The sequence below is a fragment of the Moschus berezovskii genome, chromosome 24 (assembly GCF_049115385.1).
Source record: "Moschus berezovskii isolate FMDL1 chromosome 24, NW_MosBer_1.0, whole genome shotgun sequence".
Lineage (NCBI taxonomy): Eukaryota > Metazoa > Chordata > Mammalia > Artiodactyla > Moschidae > Moschus > Moschus berezovskii.
This window is the reverse complement of record NC_142483.1, coordinates 51,950,977-51,973,863: the sequence shown is the minus strand read 5'-3', so window position 1 is coordinate 51,973,863 and position 22,887 is coordinate 51,950,977. Positions and strand designations below refer to the sequence as shown.

Below are 22,887 nucleotides of genomic sequence, written 5' to 3'. Positions count from 1 at the left end.
TAGGCTTCATTTGCTGAAACCTCATGCAGCAGATTTAGTCTTATTCCAAAACTAGCCAATTCCCAAGGGAAACAATTTCCAATATTTGGGAAATAATTATCTATTCACCAAAGACCAATACAACTTCATCCTAATTGTTTCCATAGCATTTACTAGCAGTGCACATAACATGTTTGGTATCGTAATCAATATCTTAGCATATATAGACATGGCTGCTGCTGTCGAAATTACTTTTCTATAAAAACTGGAAGGCATATTCCTTAATAAATCTGTTTATAATATCTGTCATCAGAAATGGTGTCAACAAATGAAACCAAAAGGATGTGGCCATTTTCATGACACGGTTTATACTAGTTATTAATGTTGTCTCTTCATTGGGGTTACTAATTGCAGCTGGTAAAAGTTGATTTTCTCTTCTCCAATTTATTGTGGGATGGGGCGTTCATTGCACCAGATCCATAGTTATTCAGCGTCTACATTTCAGAAGCTGAATTGCTGGATACTGTCAGAATAAGCTTTGGCAATTCCATGCAGGCGTGTACAACTATAATTTTGCTTCCCATTAATAACAACCTAGCAAGGAAGCCCAGAATCAAATGCCTTGCTCTCAGCTGGGGGCAGAACGCCAGAGTGATCTATCTTGGCTGGTGACCTGTGATGTTGGAAAAGTAGGCTCCACATTCACTCAGGAGGGGTGGGCGGTGTTCCGGAAATGTATTCCCATTCCTCCACTATTCCTTTTTTTTTTTTCTTTTTGGTGGTGTGTACCTTGAAACAATGGGGGTAAAATGAATTACAGATAATAAAAATAGCACATCTCCAAACAAACAGGAAATGCAGCCCTTTTATTTCTTGGGATGTCAACTCTGCGCCCTGCCCCACGCCCTAGCCTGCAGGGGTTTATGGGGCACCTCTGTGATTCTCAGTCAGCGCCCGGGTGGGCAGCGGGCTGGGCGGGCGCCCACGGGGAGTCCACTTGGCGCCGCACAAGAGGACTTGGGGTCCTGCTCAAAGCCGCGAATGTCTGAGAGCGCTGATGCTTCGACTGGATTTGGGTGGAGTGAGGTGTTATTGTTGTGGGATATTCTCCGCAGAGTTGGCCTGGAGAGTGAGCCCCGGAGGAAGGGAGTGAGCAGGGCTTGGCCAGAGTCGGGAGGCGCCCGGTGGAGGTACTTGGGGCTTTGGCCCGGGGCGGGGAGGGACGCGCTGGCCGAGAGCAGGGACGCGTGGTGGAGGGGCAGGGGGCAGCGTGCCAGTTTTCTCTCTGATGAATGATGTTCCCGCGCCGTTCGTGGCTCGGGCGCTTTGTCTCTAGCCCGGGGTCTGGCGGAGTAGACCAGCCAGGGGACGGATGGCACCACCACGCGCTCCGGGCACACCGGGCAGGTGCCAACTCCGGCTGCGCCTGGTGGCCGAGGCCCGGCCCCCGCGGGCGCCCGACCACGGCCATCTCCCGGGTGTGGCGGGTCAGAGGCTGGAGTCTGCCGGCTGAGCAGCTGCCACGCCGCATGCCTCCCGCACACTGCCGCCAGCCCGGGCGGGGACCGGCCGCGGCCGGGGCTGCGGGGAGGAGCCGGGCGCGGGGGAGGGCAGGCGCGCGCGGAGGCGGGGAGCCGGGCGCGCGGGACCCGGGACGCCCGGAGCTGGCTGGCTGGGGAGGGACTGAGCGTGACAGAGCGACGGACAGGTGGGAGCAGTTAGACAACTGGAGGCGCGGAGGCCGGCAAGCAGAGAGAGGGAGGGAGAGGCAGGGGACGCAGACAGGCAGAGGGAGTCGCAGCCGCGCGCGCCCTCCCTGCAGCCGCCCTCCTCTGTCCGAGGGAAGCGGCCGGGGGCGCGGAGTGGCTGAACGAGAGAGATGCGGGTGCAGAAGACCGGAAGAGGGTCCCTGCCTCGCTAGTGGGACCAAGAGGCGCGGAGGGACCGCCGCGAGGGGCAGCTCGGAGAGCGGATCGCGGGACGGCGGGAAAGCCCGCGGTGGGCTGCCGGACTGAGGGACAGACAGCCAGCCAGACAGACAGACGTGCCCGGGGACGGACTGGCAGCCAGGAGGCGGGAGCTCGCTCCCTCTCCGCAACCAGGGGCCGAGAAGGCAGCCGCAGCGCCCCCGGAGCGCATCTGAGCAGCGGGGAGCCGCAGGGACCTCGGGGTCACCGCTGCTGTGGCCACAGCCCTGGGTGCCGCAGCCCTGCCAGGAGCCCCGCCGACGCCGCAGAAGGCTCCTTTTATTAGCAGTTAAATAAATCGACCCAAAATAATAACAATAATAAGCCAAAGCAAACAAATACAGCCAAGTCATCCGTGAGAAACAATAATACTAATAAAAGCCACAAACCAAAATCAATCAAGGAACAGAGTCGCTGGGGGGACGTCCACTTTTCGGTCAAGGTAAAATAATTTTAAGGTCTTCCGACGTGAACATTGCACGCCTTTTGTCATTTCTTTTTTTTTTTTTTTTTTTGTCCTCTTCCTTCCTGCCTTGCATCTGTGCCTTTCTTTCGAGTTGTCTTTAAGTCTAGGGCTCTCCTTCTTGTTTGTAGAAAGCTGTTGTTATGTATGTATTGTGTTTTCATGCGTTGTCGGAGGAGGGGTAGACTCCCCGCTCCCCAGAATGTGGCAGAAATGAAAAGCAGGAAGAGAACGGAAAAGAGCAGGTCTCTTCATCAGAGAAGTATACAGTTGATCTTTAGAGGCTTCTCTGTAGAAAGTTGGGAATGTGCATATTTCTTTTGGGACAGAGCTATGTAAGGGGCAGAAAGTTGTCATCCGTTTGTTGTCCTCAGAGGACTTGAGATCCTGGCTCCCCCAGGGTTTAGAGGAAAGATGTTCAGTTTCATTTTTATGTGTCTGAATTCTGTACCATTGCAAACTCCAGATTTAACACCTTCTGCCTCAGGGTTGTAGATGTAGTGGCAGAATGGAGTTGAATGAGACAGGTGTATAGAAAGTTTCCTAGGAAGAGAAATGGATTCTCTGAGTGTTTATGCATGGAAAATGGAGCTGGAGTAGATGTGGTTGCTGTCAGTTCAGTATCCTGAAGATACAGGCAAGCACAGAATCTGAACTGGAAAGACAAAGAAAGAATTGAAAGTCAGGGATGGAAGGCTGGTAAAAATCACTTTCACGAGATTGTGTTTTGAGTGCAGATACCCATTTTAATTTCTGACTTTTTTCAAGTCTGTTGGTATGACACTTCAGCCTCCCCAAACAAAGATGACGATCTCCAAAGTTTAGTCTGAATGTGGACAAGATTTCAAATACTGAAGAAATCCGAATGGTCCACACCTCTTCTTCATCTACTTTGGTGATCAAAATGGCTGTGATTGTTTTGAGAAAACGGAGAAATGGAGCTGACAGGAAATCACTTTTCATTTGGTAAAAGTTAGGAAACCTTTGACACTTTAAAATAAATGCACCTACTGCTTGGGTTTGTCACCACAGGGTTTACACGTCTTCATAAGGTTTTAGGTAATGTCATTTTCGCAGAGGGCAGTCATTTGGAAGCCTAGAGCTCTAGCTATGTCGCCGAGTAGTCTGGTTATCTTGGCAGTGATTGCTTCTGCTTTTTCCCAATGAGGATTGCATGGGAGATAATAACATATGCCCTCATCTCAGGTTGATACGGATTTCTAAGGTATGTATATGTGTTTGATCCTGAATTTCCTTTCTAATAACATTCTTATACTTCTTTTCGTCACTTGAACAGAATGTTTTTCAAGGCTCCAGAGAGGGAGTTTAGAATATTCTTTAAGGAATACAGTTCCTCCTTACAAAAGGCTAGTCTATGCTTATTAATACTATCACTTGGTCTCAAGTCATCTGCTTTAAATACAGTTTTACGACATTCAGGCTGCTCTTCAGAGATGTCTTAACTTATTCTCACTGCTTGTGATTACTATTGTCCAATAAATCTTGAAATAAGTTGCTTGGGATGAATGTCTATTCAGCAGAGTACTTTTTCAGTGAGGTGTATTTAAAGAAACTTACACACTCCAGAAATGTACCTTGAGCTTCTCTGTGGCTTCCTCTCACTACATGTTGATTTCTCTTTTACAGTATTCAGCTCAGATTTAGATAGGTTTGGGTGCACTGCACTATTAAATTTGTAAATTGCTGGTCTCCCAGTGACTTTCCTTCTTGGATACCAGCTGAGCGTGGTTACCTTGAGAACTGTGGCACTAGCCCCATTAGAGCATGCTCCACTGGGGAGTTCTGTGCGGTCTATTTTTAATGCTATTTAATGAAGGAGTGAGTGCCTCACTCAGCACTACAAGGAGCAGGATGGAAGGCAGAGCTGGGCATGGTGATGGATCCTGGGGAAGGATGTCTGGAAAGGTACAGACTGGCTACTGGAGATGGTAATTTTCATTAGTCCTAATGAATCACACTAAGAGAGGCCAATTGATTTTAGTGGGAGAATTACCTGTGAATAGTTTGATATGTGTTTGCATCAGTCTCTCCAGTAATTCTTAGAAAGAAGATTCAATAATCTGAGTGCCTTAAAACTTCAGGGAAATAGTAACCAGGGAGTTTGCTGTGTATATACTATTTTTAATCCAAACTGTCAGGTGCTTGGGTGGTAAGAAGTGCAGAAGTAATTTCAGCTTCCTAAAATATTGTACTCGGAAAGGGTTTGGAGCTTGTAAAATGTTCCCGGCATAAAATAACTAAGTCCTTCTAAGATAGGCTGATGACTTCAAGCTCTGCCTTGTAAATTTGTTTTTCACTTTCTTTTATAAACGTGGAGTCTAGATCAAGTATTGTGACCATGAAGTGAAGTAGGAAGTTTTGGCTGAACTTGATAGAATATTTAAGCTGTTTTCCCCCCTTACTTTGAGATAAGCACAATAGATTATGTTACCAAAGGTTAACTGTTTCTTAAATGTCGATGGCAGAGGCAGCGCTGGTAATTTTCAGGATTTTATAATGAGGGGGGACATGTCTTACTGTTATAGTGCGTAAGATATACAAAGCCGTCTGTCTGCAGTATTTGCATATATGCAGAACGCCTGTCTTGAGGTAGGAAGTGAGAATGTTCCATCAGAAAGGCCCCTGTGGTTCACTTTACATTAACAACGTACTGCAGTCAGGTTATTTCTTTGTGCAGAGTGAAGCTAATTAGAAAAATGCCTAGGTTGTTTCAAAAGTGATAAACACAAGAGCGAGTGAGAAGTTTGTATTAAGTGGAGAAATGAATCATGATTATTGCTAAATGAAGCTGTTTTAGAACACTGTCCAAAGTTGTCCTGAATCTTGTCAATTTTTATAAGAAGTAACCCCCCCCCCAAAAAAAAACAAGAAAAATACATTGCAGAGAGTTAGTATAATTTGCTGCAGCTGCTTGTGTTTTCCACCTTCTACTTTGAGAGGGAGAAAGTAATCTACATTGACTACAGTATTTCTCTTACTGGAGAAATATTATTTGAACCACAGTGCTGCTACTTTTCTCCAGTTCTCTAGGCAATGGGCATTCTTATCTGAATTCAATGTGGATTATATCTGTGCATAAGATAATGATAAACTGCATAAGTAGAGTATGGAGTGAGTCAGCCGGTGAAGACACAATATACCATGTAGGCAGAAGTGGATAGGACTGAAAATCCTCATTAGTATGGGGAGAGAGTTTGAAGTCCGTAAGGATGAAAATCGCAAACGAACCCTTTATATATACGTAAGTTTAATTCAGATCTGCTTCATAACAAGGTTAGGGAAGAATCTGGGGCTTAAAGGTGATGTGGACACTGAAAACCATCTCTTCAAATGGTAAGTACTGGCATGGTCCTAACTGGTACCACACTGTGGTGCATGTTGAGAAATTTGTGAATCTCTAATCAGGAAAAGAATTGGCTTCCTCAAAAATGCCTTATGTCACCAGCGAAGTTCTGAACATATTTTAAGTCAGTGATGATGAACTTATCAAATCCATACTTCCTCTCTTTAGACAAATGACCTTCATTTTTTTTTAAATAGGTGCTTCCAGAGTCTTTACATTTCTGACTTTGCCTTCTTTATTTTTCATTCTAACATTGAAAGTTAAATATGCCTAATGATTTCAAACAGTTATAGAAGTCACTGCTTAAGGACTGTTGAAGGTAGAAAAAGAATATTAGCAAGATTTGTCTGTGACTGAATTTGTTTTTCTCAGGCTATCTTTGCTTCTTAGGTTGGTTTCCTTTAATGTATATTTATGCCAAGTGCTAATAAATTGATTTTTTCAGTGGATCAGAGTCTTATAATCTAAATTAATTTTGCTCATCTTGGATTAAACTTGGCTCTGGATGTTCAAAGTTATGTATTATTTGTATTTACATCACAACCCTTTCATTTCTATGAGGATGAGATGGGAGCTGAGATACACAGTATTTAAACTGCATACATTAGTATCATCTGCTTGATCAAAAATAAAGTACTTGAGACAGAGTTTCAAGTTTACTCTTCAGTTTTTAATGTTTGGCAGCAGTGTTAGCTTGTGGTTTCAAAATCCTCTGTAATCTGGTGATATTGTATTTTTGTAAGTCATGAAATGCCCATCTAGCATTTTGAAGGTACCTTTCTCTAAAATTACTGGGAAGTATCTGTGCCCTGGGAAATAGCTGCGCAGGTAAAACAAAACATGCGTTCAAATAATTCCATCGGGACAATTGAGGAGAAATGGAAAAAACAAAAGGAGCTGCCTTATAATACACCAAACTGACTCTACCTTCAAACTGAGTCCTTAGCATCATGTCATGTTCTCTTGTTGCCAGCAGCGATCTTCATCGGCAGGTGGAAGGACTGCTAACCATGGTCTGCAGCCACAGTAGATCAATATTTTAAATTCCTCTACATACTTTTCTTGAGAAAATTTCTTCTGGCAGTTTTTTGTAACCCCAACCTAATATACAATGTCCATGCCAAAGGTTATATGAGATTTTCTAAAGTTCTATAACCAAGTGATATATATTAGGATAAAATTGCATCTGTGACTTATTTAAAGGCCAAAGAATTCACCCAGAATTATCTCACTCAAGGTGCAAGGTCATAATTATCCCTCAGTCATAAATTCATACAACATTTTAAAAGTATTAATATGTTACAATTGTTTCTTTTATCTAGCAGCAGAAAATATTTCATTTTCTGCAGGTAATGGGAAGAGGGTTCCACTAGTGATTAGCCCTTTAAGAAACAGGCCTTTTATCAATTTATTACATTTCACACCATTTTAAAATGGTGCAATTCTTACATTAAAAATCTGTTGTGGATAACACACAAAATATTAAGATTTTGTTGACAACATCACTTTCGTGAATAGTAACATTGGTTTTAATATAAGTAAAAATGAAATTTGGTTTCAGTTGAAAGGAAGGATTTAAGATTTTTAACAGGAAAACAACTGCGTCACATTTTATTTCAAATATTTAGGCAAATTTTATAGAGATTTCTGTGGTTACACAGCATGTGATTCTATGCAGAATCACTTAATGTAATATACAGTCTTTTTTTCCTGCAAGTTTTTTTTCACTGCGACATATTCACAAAGCTAATCTACCTAGATAAACCCAGATCAACCTCCTGATACCCACATGAGATAGGAAATCAGTGTTTGTGATAAAGACTTCCAAAAGACCTCTGTGACTTTTCAACCTAAGATGGATGTAGTGCTGGAATTTTTAATAATGGATACACATTCTTTTACATTTCCTTTTTTGTCAGTTGCTTCTTTATCATGCACTAAAAGTGATCAGAGTGAGGATCATCTCTCGGGAAATGCAAACCAGAGGAATGATCTCATATATTTTGCAGATTTTCTTCCAGTTGTCAAGATCCAGTACTCACTTTAGGACCATCTAATCCATAGCATCATACCTTAAAGGAAAAACTAAAAATGCATGTTGACATAATTTGATCTGATTGCAATGGAAAATCAGCACCAATAATTGAGGTAAACTGTTTCCACATCTTCAGAAAACAACGGAATATCAATTTCTAAAAGTTTTACAATCTTCCAAGTCCAAATATGCTATGCCTTGACATGGAAATTAGAAGACCCAGCTGTCATCTGATTGTCCCGTCATCTGAGTTGCTTTCAGGTGATTTCATCACCGTCACATAGAAAAGTTCCAGCCATGGGTCGGCAGAAAATGAAGGAGGGGCATGGCAGCTCTCTGAAATTCAGGGACTATGCATAATTGTTTAACTTTTTCTTGCTCATAAACTCAATAGGCAAATAAAAAGCTATTGTGTTAATTTTGCAGTTTTTTTTATACCTTTCTAAAGCCACCAGCTAAAATCCCCACATGAAGTTCTAATATTTATTGATAAGAAAATATCCATGCTCTGCATTGGCAGGTTTTTCTTAGCATTTTGCTGGTTAATATGTATGCCACTCTGATGGAGATCCCAGTGCTGCTGTCAGCTGACTTAATTTAATCATCAAAGAGCTGTTAGAAAATAAGTAGATGCCATGTGAATATGTGACAGAATCAAGACTTCAGCGCTGTTTACAAGCTTCAAATACTCGATTCTTTAAAATGCGATTTTTAAAAATGAGTGTCAAAAGACGTATTTGTTATAAATACAGCATTTTTTTTTAAATTTTTTTAGAGAAAGAAGATTAAGGTTTATACTCAAATGACCACTCTTTTAAGTCAATGAAGCCTACAGTTATGTTGAAATTGCTATTGAACTCTGCCAAATTCATTCATGGTCAGGACATTGCAGTCGTATCTGTGATCCTATTTCTTTTATCCAGTTTATGGGAATAATGGAACTAACACTTTTAAGTTATACAGTTTTATATTTATTTTAAATTTACTTAGATATACTAGCATTGTAAGAATTTTAGGAAATTATCAAACAAATAGCATGGCACGGCACTAAAGACGAATTTAGAAATCCCACTGGAAACAACTAGTTGATATTAATGGTTTGCCTTTTTATTTTCACTTCGGTACTTATTTAACTTTGTTCAGCATTTATTTCATATTTCCTTTGTGAAGATTAAAATCTTTCTCTAACCCTGAAATTTCCACATAATCGCGGGGAGAGTTTGGGAAAGATGAAATGATACAGCATGCCATCGTGATGAAAATCCATGCTGTTGCTATCTGCTTAAGCTCTGTGAAGCACCCTTAACAACTGGACTCCTTCATTTTTAATTACTATTATAATTATCGACTTCATCCAGAACTACATGTGACTTCGTTTTTAGCGGGTTTTTTTTTTTTTTTTTCCAGCATGAAGAGGTGGGAGACTGTATATAGTTAAGAGAGTTTATATATGAAAAATGTATTCATATTATAAGACAAGGATGTAAATATTGGTCCAAGAGGGATATCATTTCACAATGATAATGATCACAATGTCTGCATGATTTGTCAGATATGATGCGAGAAGCTATAGATAGGGAGACGTTTTGAACTCAAAGGAGCTTTGGATCCTTTGTCAGGTTAAAACTAAAGGAGAGGTGTAGGCTAGAGGATGCTGGAACTCATCAGAGAACAGGCAGGGGACTGCTGTGTGCTCATGATGACAGACTGTACCACTGAAATACACAGGCCTCCATGGGATTCTGCAGATCAGAGAAACGTGCAAAATCTGGATTAAAAGCAAAGGTCCAGAAAACAAAGTCTAAATGTGGTGGTGCATCTAAATCTCACTTCTCCAAAACTTACCTCTGTAAATATGCAATTTACCACCCAAGCAACCCGTCCTGGGGCTTAGCTTCTGGGTCTAAGTAAATAACTGAAAAATGTGTCTACGGCCAAGACTCTCAACCCCTCTCTGCTTCCTAGTTTCTGCAAGACTGTAGTAACACCAGTTCAGTCACAAACAAATGACCATCATGTGACCATAGTGATTTTGTTAATTCTGCATTGATTCAGTTTTTTAATGTAGCATATGGGACACATGAGGCCTGCTTGGCATGACTGAAGCAGAAACAAAGTCCTGGTACCTTGGTCTTATTCACTAAAAGGAAATCATCACCTTTTCGTATAAAAAATGTTGAGAGAGAGAGATTTAACCCGATTACATGAAATGAGAAAAACTTCCTTTTAACCATTTTGTGTGTGTGTGTTTTAGTAATTTAGAGTACATCTCTTTTCTGTTTCCACCTTGTAACCATCTTTACTGGTTGAAATTGGAAACTAGCTTTACTCTCTCTGTGCCTAGAGAGATATTTTTCTAGTCACAATATTTTCTGTGAGCCTAGAAAATATCGACAGCCAGGCAGAGGTAGTAACTAATCTAGGAGGTGGGCCTGGTATGAGGATAGGAATGCTTTTAGTAAGGTCATTCACTTCTGTCAGACTCTAGGGGAAGAGATGGACCCACTGAGAGTTGTCGGGAAAGTGAAAGGATAGGACTTCTCTAAAACACTTTAATTGAGTAATTTCCACCATTCAAAAGGGGTGGTCGAAGAGCCAGGTCATTATTGAATGCAAAGGAACTGAAATGGATCCAGGAAGGAATTACCTTACATCCTGTGTTGAGGAGTGCGACCAGGAGCAGCAACTCTGGGGTGGCAGGGGAGGTGGAAACATTTCTCAGCATCCTCTCAGAAGTTAAGGCAAGCACAGCAGTGGGCTTGCTGCTGGGCTCTCTGGCACCCCAACCGGCGGCTTTGGTTTCCTGTCTCCAAGCCGTGAGAAGGCTGTTTGGAGTGTGCTGCTGATAATGGCCTCAGACTCTAATAAACTATCTTCAGTTAATGTTGCTGAAATGAATCATTTCAGTCCTTACACGAAAATGGTCAGAGGGTGATGTCTGTCATAATTGGGTTTTAATCAGTTGGTCCCCATCAGAAAATGGAGAACCATGAATGGTATTCCGTAGAGAGGCCGAGCCGTGCAAAGCAGTTAATTTATCAGATAACCACACTTTTTTAAAATCATAATTAAATATGAGCCATTCTTCTGAGGGGACTTCCCGAGTGGCACAGTGGTAAAGAACCCACCTGCCAATGCAGGAGACACAGGAGATACAGGTTCTATTCCTGGGTCAGGAAGGTCCCCTGAAGAAGGAAATGGCAACCCATTCCAGCATTCTTGCCTGAGAATCCCATGGACAGAGGAGCCTGGCAGGTTCTAGTCCAAAGGGTCACAGAGTCAGACACAACTGAGCACACACACACACACACACACACACACATTGTTCTGAGAAATAGTACCATCAGAAAAATGCTCCAATGAAATTTCTCAGAAGATACCTGAGAATACATTTATAAACCTTCAATATTCTAATAAGTGCTAGAACAAAAAACTAGGAAAGGTTCGAGAGTATATACAACATATATACTATATAGATATATATATTGGGTTGTCCAAGAGTTTGAATTTTTCTGTAAGATATTCCAAATAAAAAATTTGGCCAACCCAATATGTATTACATATACTATACCTATATATATATGTATACACACACACATATATATATCTACACTAATATAGTATGTAGGTGTATATATAGTGTATATATATGTGTGTTCTAGAATCATCATAATATATATGCTTAAATGCTAGCCATTTAGCATTAAGAAAAAAACTAATTTATCTCAAAAGTTTACAGGTACAGGCAAACCTCAGAGATACTGTGGGTTCATTTCCAGACCACCTCAATAAAGTTACTATTGCAATAAAGCATGTCACATGAAATTTTTTTGGTTCCCAGTGCACTTAAAAGTTATCTTTACCATATCACAATCTATTAAGTGTGCAATTGTATCCTGTCTTTTAAAAAAAAAGTATGTACCTTAATCTAAAAATATTTTATTACTAAAAGAGGCTAACAACCCTCATCTGAGCCTTCAGCAAGTTGTCATCTTTTTAGAAGAGTAGCATCAAAGATCACTGATCACAGAGCACCTTGTAACAAATATCATGATAAAGAAAATGCTGGAAATATTAGAATTACTAAAATGTGAGACAGAGACAGGAAGTGAACAAATACACTTGGGAAAAATGGCACCAATAGACCTCCTTGATGAAGTGGTGCCACAAACCTTCAATTTGGAAAAAAAAAAAAGACAGTGACTACAAAGAGCAGCAAAGGACCATGAAACCAGGTCTGTGTGTACTTCCCAGTGCATTTTTTCCACTGTCCCTAGCGGTTCTTGTTTGCACATGCCAGCTATTTAATAGGCTTGTGGAATTAAAATTTGACCTTTATATTGTTGATGGCGCCTATTATCCAGGATTAAAATCAGCTCAAAGTAAAGTTTTAATTGTATTTTTCCCCTAAAAGTTTCAGTCTAAGAGGATCTGACATTCTTCTCTGAAAAAGAGAACAAAGAGATGCCCTTATATGTAGAATTATAACTTCACTAGAAATGATTTTGGCTCTTACAAAGAAGATTCTCCTTTAGATCTCAAGCAGTGACTCAGGCTTTTATGGAGATAGCAAGGTCCCTAAGACGTCGTTCGTTTAAACTGAATACCTGGATCACTTTTCCATCTACATGAAAGGAAATCATAGTTAACACTCAGTTAATGTGGTCTTGGGAGAGAAAAAGAGGCAAGTGCACAAACAATTTCCAAATTGCTGAAACGCAGAGCTGGAAATAATGCCTGTGTACTGGAGATGTGCCTTTGGAGGGATTAACGTTGGTGGAGGTGATCCAGGATGTGGGGAAGAAATGCACTCCTCTGAAGAACTGGGCAAGTAGGCAGTGATGGACGAAGGCAGGGGAGGAGGAATGAGAAGAGAATAGTGAAAAGCTGGGTTTCCTTAAGCTCTCTTCCTACCTTAAGGAGAGTTGTCCTACTCTCCCTATTATATGGAAGCAGCGATCGGATTGATGAGGGTTAACTGGCAAACCGATTAATCTGCTTGGGACCACTAGAACTGAATTAAGGTCTTACCCCTCTCTTTCAGAACAGTCTAGTCCTAAAGGGTGGGATCTGGTTGAATAAGAGTGGAGTGAATTTGCTTTCTTAATTTAACTTCTACATTTTAGGATATGCTGAGTGTGGTTCCGATGGAATGAACATCTGCATACCTTTCTGACTTGACAAAGCCAAACAGAACCTGGTACCTTAATTTCGAAAGAAGAGAACATTCTGTCTCCTTTGAGGCTATGGCAGGCTTTAGGAAGATGTAGAAAGCAAGAGAGTCTGCCACAACTGGCATTTTCAACAGGAAACCAGAAAAATATCTTCTGGACCACACTGTATCAAAGTAGGGGACTTTCAGTGGGAGCTGAATGGAAATGACGGAGTTCTCGTGTGGGAATCAGCAAGATCGGTCTGTTGCATCAGATGCCATACTCACTCATTTACTTGTTCATTTTTGGTTTTCAAATATTTATTGAAAATAAATATTTTTACGTCAGGTCTCAAGCTAAATATTTGGGAAATTTGCTCTATAGGATTTTGTAGGCATTTAGGAGAGAGACATGCATTAGAACCCTTTGAATAATGAATTGAATGATTGAGAGCATAAGGAAACTCCAAAATGATAGATGGAGAATGTATTGGATGATCAGGGAGGCCTGGCATGCTGTGATTCATGGGGTCGCAGAAAGTCGGACGTGACTGAGTGACTGAACTGAACTGAAAGGAACTGAAGCAATGCAAATTAATTTGACTAATCAGAAAAATCTTTTTTTTTTTTAACCCATAAATTTCATTGAGAAAATTGACAAGAAGTATACCTCGAGAGTGGAGACCATATTGCTTCCAGAAAGCAAACAAGGAAGATTTAACACCACCACTGGGGACAAGTTCTGTTGATGGTAATAGAGCACAAACTGAAATCATGAAAGCAGGAATTGGGAAGTTCTCTCACAAGAGAAAGACAAGCTGATTGTGACAAATGTGTATGGAATTGGTATAAGCCATTTGGTTTTCTTTGTCGAATTTATAAAAATCACACATTTACACCTTTACTAGACCTGCAAGCAACTGATGCAAATATCATTGTTAGGAACTGCAGAGTTCAAATTTATATCAGATCAAGCTAACGTATCTGTCTAGATTTAAGAAGAAAGTTTTTTCTGAAAGCAAATGATTTTTGGAATTTGTTGTTAGATTCTACGTTGTGTGTTTGAAAAAGGAAACTGAAATCGTTTCAGAATATTATAAACATCCTTGGTAGATTAGAAAATAATGCCTGTGATGAAATGGAGATGGGATTACATACAGTTCTGGGAAACTTTAGGAGTAAAATATTTGATCTCTAAGTTACTCAAAGGATAATTTCTCTTACGAATGTATATTTTTTTCCCATTGACTGAGACAGAGTTAAAGATTTAGGTATTTGGAAGCAGAGGGATATCTGGATACATTGTCCTAAGACCTGCACCATGTTAAAATTTCTTGCCCTCAGACACTAAGGAAGAATTTACTTTTAGAAGTTACCCATAAAGCATCAAAGTTACACCAGATGATTTCTAAAATCTCTTCCAGTATTCAAGAAGAGTATAATATTTGTGAATCAATTTTATATAGAATTGCCCATAAATTTTGGTCATACTTTTTTTTCTTAACCTTTCAAGGAAGGACTAATGCTGCAGAATGAGTGAAATGATTAGAAAGTTGTCATTCTTTTAGCATGAAGCTAACTTATCGTGAATAGAATAGTTAAGGGTGACAGCTTTACACTGACATGTGTGAAACAGCTAGTGGGAAGCTGTTGTATAGCACAGGGAGCTCAGCTCGGCGCTCTGTGAAGACCTAGAGGGGTGGAATGGGGTAGGGTGGCAGGGAGGTCTGAGAGAGAGGGGATATGTGTGTGTGTGAGTGTGTATATACATCTGTGTCTGTATCTATATGTACACGTGGCTGATTTACTTCATTGGACAGCAGAAACTAGCACAACACTGTAAAGCAATTAAGAGAACCTGCGTTCCCAGACCTGGGTTCAGATTCCCTTCTGCAACTTACTAGTAAGTTTTTCAAGCTCTCCTAAACCTCAGCTTCCTCATCTCTAAAATGGGCTTGTAAGCGTTAAAGATGTTGTATGTGCTTTTCCAATTCGTAGTATTCATTTATTCCCTGGTGGCTCATATTTTCAGTTTGCTTTGTCCTTGTCACTATCATGCCAGTGGATCAGTGATGAAAGGCCATCTGGGAACCTCTAAATCCAGATGCTTTCTAGAAGGTACTCCTTTGCACAGACACCAGGGTTTGACATTTTAGAAGTTTAGATGGACAGTAGGCATCTTGAAAAAGAAATGTGGGCATCACTTCAGTTCAGTTCAGTCGCTCAGTCGTGTCCGACTCTCCGCGACCCCATGAATCACAGCACGCCAGGCCTCCCTGTCCATCACCAACTCCCGGAGTTCACTCAAACTCATGTCCACAGAGTCGGTGATGCCATCCAGCCATCTCATTCTCAGTCGTCCCCTTCTCCTCCCGCCCCCAACCTTTCCCAGCATCAGAGTCTTTTCCAGTGAGTCAACTCGTCGCATGAGGTGGCCAAAGTATTGCAGTTTCACCTTTAGCATCAGTCCTTCCAGTAAACACCCAGGATCGATCTCCTTTAGAATGGACTGGTTGGATCTCCTTGCAGTCCAAGGGACTCTCAAGAGTCTTTTCCAACACCACAGTTCAAAAGCATCAATTCTTCGGCGATCAGCTTTCTTCACAGTCCAACTCTCACATCCATACATGTGGGCATGGGTGGTTTAGAATTCCACGGATAAATTCCACAGAATTTCACACAGTATTTCGTTCTCTATTAATGGTACCTCACGTGGGATAAGGTTGTGGCTCGATGCTGCTTTACAAAGACTGTTAACTAGGGGTTTTTCTGTATTTGTCTAGAAGTGATATAGATTAGTCTTAGCATCCTTCTGGGGCAATTTGGGGCTTTAAGAACCAGGACTGACTTCATATAATACTGTGGTAGACTTATGATTTGTACATTTGTACGCCTTGCAGATAATACCATGGCTATACCCAGCAGAAGGCCATGTGTGTAATCAGAGATTCGCCCAGTGAGTCTAGCAAGAGAAGAGAGCTCTGAAATAGATTTTTCTAAAATCACTAGAAAACATTACCTAATTGTTTTGACCTGGCTGTGGAAATAGATTGGTTTGGATGTTTTTAGAAAGGATGAGGAGATATAACTTGTTTCATTGTTTATAGATCAGATCCTCGGGCTTAAGCAGGAATCAAAGGGTGTGTACTGTTAGTGATGAAATTTACATCAGTGAGACAGACCCAGATCTGAGAACTGGAAACGACTGATAGATGGTACTTCCTAGTGACCTGACCACGTGTGTTGGGGTATTCTTGATGAAGTACACAAATATAGTAAGGAAATTTTAAATGAAAGAGAAACGATTTTTTTTTTTAATTTGTTTAGGGAAGCTACTGAGTGGCCATTTGTGGAGGAAATCTATGCTTATTTCTGTATTGATTAGGTCATTAGTGGCATTTGTTCGGCCTTGCAGGAGTTGCTCTATGTGGCTAGCACCTTCTGTTCTCTGTATTACTGTGTTTCTTCAGGCAGAATTTCTTTTTAATATAGAGGTACAAGATTTCTGTGGCCCTGCCTGTGTCATTTGCTGAAGCCACAGGTAGAGTGATGAGGAAAAGTCAGTATAATTCTACCGATTCTGAATTTACCTTTGGATCATTTTTTTTAAACTTTTAATTTTATCTTGGAGTATTGCCTCTAAGATTAACAATGCTGTGATAGTTTCGGGTACACAGCAGAAGGATTCATCCACGCATATACATGTATCCATTTCCCCCCAAACTCCCCCCTTTCCAGGCTGCCACATAACAGTAAGCTGAGTTCCTGGTGCTATTCAGTAGGACCTTGTTGGTTAACCTTTGGATCATTTTTGATCAGAAGCCATTTGTGGCTTTATTATTTTGGGAAATAGTCCTCTCATGTGGCAGAATGGTAAAGAATCTGCCTGCCAGTGCAAGACATACAAGAAATGTGGGTTCAATCCCAGGGTCAGGAAGATCCCCTGGAGGAGAAAACAGCCATTCCAGTACTCTTCCCTGGAAAATTCCATGCACAGAGGAGCCTGGTGGGATACAGTCTGTGGGGTCTCAAAGAGTCAGACATTGATTGAGCACACACCTCTACCTTTTTTTACCTTTATTTTGGAGAAAGACTTTGTTTCATTGATTTTCAGTGTAAATGTTCAGTCAGTTCAGTCACTCGGTCATGTCCAACTCTTTGCGACCCCATGGACTGCAGCATGCCAGGCTTCCCTGTCCATCACCAACTCCCAGAGCTTGCTCAAACTCACGTCCATCGAGTTGGTGGTGCCATCCAACCATCATAAATGTTATCATATATTTATGAACTATCTCTCTTGTAAAAGAGAAGTACTTGCACGCCCACATGATGTCCACACCCATCAGCTCTTGGTCTTGATCACAGTGTGGGATACTTCTGTTGTATCATACTTGGGGATTCGTGTTGCAGGGGAAAAGAAAGAGGTATATTTAATTCTTCTTTTATTTTTTTTCCTTTGTGATACGACTCACACTGTGATATGCAATAGCCATGTGGAACACAGAGAATTCTGTCTAATCTAGGTATCAGGAATTAAGAAACAGGATATAGGGGGATAATGGAAAGGTATATATGGAGCCATGACTAAGAAGGGCATGGAAATGAACTTCTGACCTGGTATAGAGTGGGTGGAACTTTATGTGTCTCAAATCTGTACTTGTGGCTGCTATTTGAGGCAAGAATGCCCACCTCGCTCATAAATTCACCTATCATTGGGACAGTTTCTCCTGCTGTGATGGATAGGCAATAGGTTTGAAGTCAAGGTGACCTAAGTTTGAATTCTATCCCCACCTGTCACTGACCTGGTCAAGTCAGTTAACTGTTGTGAGCTTTCATTTTCTTAATTGGCAACAAAACTCCCTTCATGAAGGATCACATGCAAAATATTTGCCACAAAAGAGAAATGTTGTCTCTCTCTGACTTCCTCCTGCAAGGTCTGACTATTAATCCATTAAAACGTGGAAACCTGTAAGAGCACATGTAATGAAGTGACACATCAATACTTGTTATAAAAATGCTATAAAGTTTGAGTCACAAATATCATCTGTCCACAGATTACTGAAAAAAAAGATAAAATGATTTTGGTGGGTGGTGGGATTCTTTTGTGTTGGCTTTTATAAGATGTTTACGATACATATCACACAGTTAAGGAAAAGAATAGTGGGGGAAAAAAATAAACTATACCACATCTAACCTGTATCTTTACTCACCACCCAGCTCCATCTGAAACAGTGTTATTGATGTAAAAGACCCAATGTTTCATGTATGTGAATGTGCTCGGTGGCTCAGTCATGTCCTAGTCTTTGCAACCCCATAGACTATAGCCCGCCAGGCTCCTCTGCCCATGGGATTCTCCAGATGAGAATACTGGAGTGGGTTGCCATTTCCTTCTCCGGGGGATCTTCCCCACCCAGGGTACAAAACCACGTCTCCTGCATCTCCTGCATTGGCAAATGAATTCTTTACATCAGTGCCACCTGGGAAGCCCAATGGTTCATACTTAAATAGATGCCCAAGGATAATTGATTAAGGAACAAAATATTAATTAGAACATTTTAGTAAATAGATCATGGTTTTGAAGATGTTTAAGTGATATGTGGAGTTTCAAGAAAAAAATTGCCTTTCCACTTTTTCTTCTCATGGATTCATGAGGTTTGGGCTGTTCTTTTTTTTTTTGTTTTCTTTTTCCACCATGTGGGATGTGGGATGTTAGTTCCCCAGCCTGAGATTGAACCCATGCCCCCTGCATTGGCAGCATGGAGTCGTAATTCTGTGGACTGCCAGGGAAGTCCTGGTTTGAGCTTTCAGATGCATATTTGATGCTACATTTGTGATTCGTTACAGTTCAGGTATATTGCCTTGTTCTTCAAGTATGTGTTCTGAGCCATCCTTCAGTCAGCTTGGGAAAAGGTTTAGTTATCCTCTATATTCTGTCCTTTGTTCTGCCTGAACTGGTACCAGGTAGGTAAACCTGCTTTAAGTCCAATGGCCAGCACACACTTCTGCAGTTTCCGAATATTGAAGATGAAGTGATCAGTTCAACTAGTATTTTTCCCCTGAAATTATCTTCTGGAAAACCTATGTTAGAATGAGCCAGTGTGAACTTTTTTCATGGATGGTTTGGCCTCAATTTGTTTTCTAGAAAGCCAGCCCCAGACACCTGGAACACAGACTTATTCATCCTTTGCCTGAGCTTTCATGTGTCTGCGTAAAGGGTGACGGTTGTTTTTGGCAGATGTGCAGGATCAAAGGGGTCCCTTTATCCTGTTACCCTTGGGGAGTCAGTTGTTCAGATAAAGGAAGTGGGAAGGTTAACAGTAGTTTCAGTCCTCCCCCAAAATAAAAGTTAGTGGAGTAGGTATAATTAACCCTACTTAGTAGCTATTTGTTGAAGGTAGTGGCTTTGTTAATATATTTGTAGAGATATATTTAAGGGTTATGTTTACTTTTTGGGCTTCCTTGGTGGCTCAGATGGTAAAGAATCTGCCTGCAATGTAGGAGACCAGGGTTCAATCCTTGGGCCAGGAAGATCCTCTGGAGAAGGAAATGGCAACCCACTCGCGTATTCGTGCCTGGAAAGTTCCATGAACAGAGGAGCCTGGTGGCTACAGTACATGGGATTGCAAAGAGTTGGAAAAAACTGAGCAACTACCAGTTCACTTTTGTTACTTAAATGCTTTAATTTTAGTAATCAAATGTTTCCATTTTAGTAATTAAATGCTATAATTGATATATATGTTTACATAAATGCATATATATTAAAATTTGTAACATATAATAAGTTATATATTATATATACATATATATGTGTGTGTATATATATATATAAAGTTGGAATCCTGTTATATTACAGAAACAGTAATCCCTATTTTTGTGAGATCTGTGATGAGGGGACCTAAGTTGGCTGCTTTTCCACTTTATTTCCCTTCTGAGTTCATTTATCTCACTTACGATGAACAATATCTCACTAAGGACAGGGTTACAGAACAGAGCCAGGGAAGAGAGGAAACTTGCATTTGCCCTGCTCTTTACCCATCAGACCTGATAAAATGACAAGATGGAAAGAGAAGGTAAGACGATGTGTTCATTGTTTCAACTGAGGAGTTAGGGATTTCTGTACAACTTAGGATTGATTCCTGAGCTCTGCCCCCGGTGACCAAAAATGAACTACACCAACTGTCTTGTAAATGTCAGTGGGTGATGTAGGACTCATATTTTTAACACAATGAACTGTCTTATCTTTAAGTGGCTCCTGCTACAGAAGGAAGTACTTGTGAGTGAGTGAGTAAGTATGTCATCTCAAGAGGAAGTCTCAGACCGTGGCATTCTTCTCTATACTGCACAGGCTTGTTGATCCCTAAAGCAGTGCTTCTGAAAACTACATGAGCATCAGAAGTCACCTGGAGAGATTCTTCAAATAGAGACCTCTGGACCCCAGTGCCAGAGTTTCTGATTCAGCAGATCTGACGTGAGGCCCTGCGTATTTGCATTTTTAACGAGCTTCCAGGTGATGCTCATCCTGCTGGCTCGTGGGCCACCATTTGAGAACCACTGATCTGAAATGTAAAATTTTTATCAGAATGTAGAATTTGTATGACTGATGTTCTCTAATCTGAAATAGTAGAGGAATACTGTAAAATTTCAAAACAAATCTCAGAATTGATTCACCCTGATTTTAAAATAATTTTTAAAACATCAGCATCTTAAAAGAAGAGATGAGGATGGCAAATTCCACTAGACAGAAACAGGTGCCTCTGTTTCAGATCGTTTTGGTAAGATGCAGGTTTTCCCATGAGGGTGTGTTCCAAGAGTCTCCAGGATAGGATCTAAACTCCATGGAGATAGAATAATCCCAAATTCATAAGATTGGGTAGTGTAAGGAGCAAGAAAAACTTACATTAAAAACATTGGTGAGCACCAGATGTTAAAATTATAAACACAGAAACATTTAGATAAAAGTCTAGAATAGCTTTATTTATAATTTCCCACACCAGAAGTAATCCAAATGTGTTTCAGAAAGTGACTGGATAAAACATGGCACATCCATACGATGGAATGGAATGTCACTCAGCGATACTGCAAGAAGGAGCAAACTGGCTGCATCTCAAGGGCATTAAACTGAGTGGATGAATCTGGTCTCCAAGCATCCAAGACTTTATAACCCCATTTTTGTAACATCTGAAAATGATCAAATTATAGTGACAGAGGAGGACAGACCAGTGAATGCCAGGAGCTATATTGGTGGGGGGTGGGGCGGTGTGATTGAAAAGAGATAGCATGAGGCAGTGTTTTGGGTGATGAAACTGTTCTGCAGCCTGATTGTGGTGGTGGTTACACACACATATGCAGGTGTTAAGCTTCATGGAACTACACAGCCCTCTGCTCCCAACAAGTCAAATTTATTATAATTTTTAAGTTAAAACTAAAATCAGAATAGTGCTATCTTTCATTTATACCAAGTAACTGGATTTGTGCTGTTACATCAGGTAAAAGTACCAATGTATTTAAAGAAATACAAAAGCTGTATTTCAAGCAAAGCGAAAAAGAAAAGCATGATCTTCATGAAAATGGATCTTTATAAATGGTTAAGGTCATTTGCTGCAGGCAGGGATTCTAGGGAAAATTTGGAAGTAGGAAGAATCCGCCTGACACAGTCTTGACCTGGGACCCCACTAAGATCTTTCTCCCATTTGTACTTTTTCTTAGAATCCTTCTCTGTAAGCTATATTGTTTTCAAAATGAATTTCAAGGGCACCTGAATTTCATTTTTACTCACTGAAAAATACCGACAACTCTAGCACTGTCATCCAGGTACCTCCCATATTTATGTGTGAACCCCCAGAGTCACCGTCCACCCACACCTTGCATAGCCCAGTGACAGCTCCTGGGAGCCTTGGAAGGCTGTCAGTACTGTCTGGAAACAGCTGTAATGTTGATAGACCCTGATGTCTCTCTCAGTATGTAGAAGACCTGGATCTGCAGAGGTGTTGTCAGTTTAATACTAGCCAGGCTCTAAGCTACTGAGATGAAGAAGAATCTGTTGAATGGGTGCATGTGTCTGTCTCAGTGGAACATAGAATGCTAACTGCAAGTGGCAGACAATACCCTCAAGTGCTTCACTTACCTTAACTGGTTTAATCCTCACAACCATTTGAGAGTTGGGGAAGGTGTTATTATTTCCATTTTCAGATAAGGAAAACTGAGAGCCCAGAAACCCGAAAGGAACTTACTTGCTCAGTGAGAGGCAGAATCAGGCTTCAAGCTCTGGACATCTGGCTTCAGAGTCCAAGCCATTTCACAAGTGTACAGCTCTGCGATGTCTGGTTTTTTTCCTACATTTTCTCCTTTCAGGACAGGCTGATGTGTGCGTCATGGTGCATCTCAGTTTGCCTGTGACCCAAAAGCCCCGAGGTCATTCACCGACTCTTGTACGCAACTGACCTTGTTGCACCAGCTGGGCAGGACATACAGATTGTCACATGTAAACCCAGTTACACAGAAAGACACTGGTTACCTGAACCTCCTGTGTGGGTTGAGTTACAATCGTGGGCCAAGAGAGAGGGCAGCCGAAGTGCCTGCTGCTGCCCAGAGCAGCGAGCTGCTCTGTGAGTGTGTGCAGGTTGGCACACGCCACAGAGCCGTATCTTTGGTCCTCGGGATGTACAGTGCTTGGAAGCTCTCAGACCTGAGTGTCGCTTGGTGAAATCAGAGGTTTGTCCAGAAAGCCTGCTCCTGGCCTAGATAATCTGCTTTTCCAACCACTTTGGGTGAGCCAAGGAGAACTTGACTTTGGAATGGAGAGAAAAGATCCCTTCTCTTCACTCGTTCTCTGATTCAGCTCATGGAGCAGACAGAGGAGGACAAGAATCCAATCCAGACCTTAGAGATACAGGGCTTTTCCTTAGGCTCAGTGCAAAACAGCTCCTT

The 22,887-nt window shown here is 41.2% G+C and overlaps 1 protein-coding gene across 9 annotated transcripts in view; it reads left to right on the top strand.

Annotated features, from left to right (window-relative positions):
• The first annotated feature begins 1,684 nt into the window (after positions 1-1,684).
• ARPP21 (cAMP regulated phosphoprotein 21) overlaps positions 1,685-22,887 on the top strand; it is a 173,458-nt gene continuing 152,255 nt past the window's right edge. For 5 of the 9 annotated variants that reach the window (XM_055414689.2, XM_055414687.2, XM_055414693.2 and 2 more), the window contains exon 1: positions 1,685-2,388. The gene's annotated coding sequence lies outside the window, so the exon portion shown is untranslated. The remainder of the gene's footprint in view (positions 2,389-22,887) is intronic. The other 4 variants (XM_055414690.2, XM_055414694.2, XM_055414686.2 and 1 more) reach the window with 1 other exon arrangement.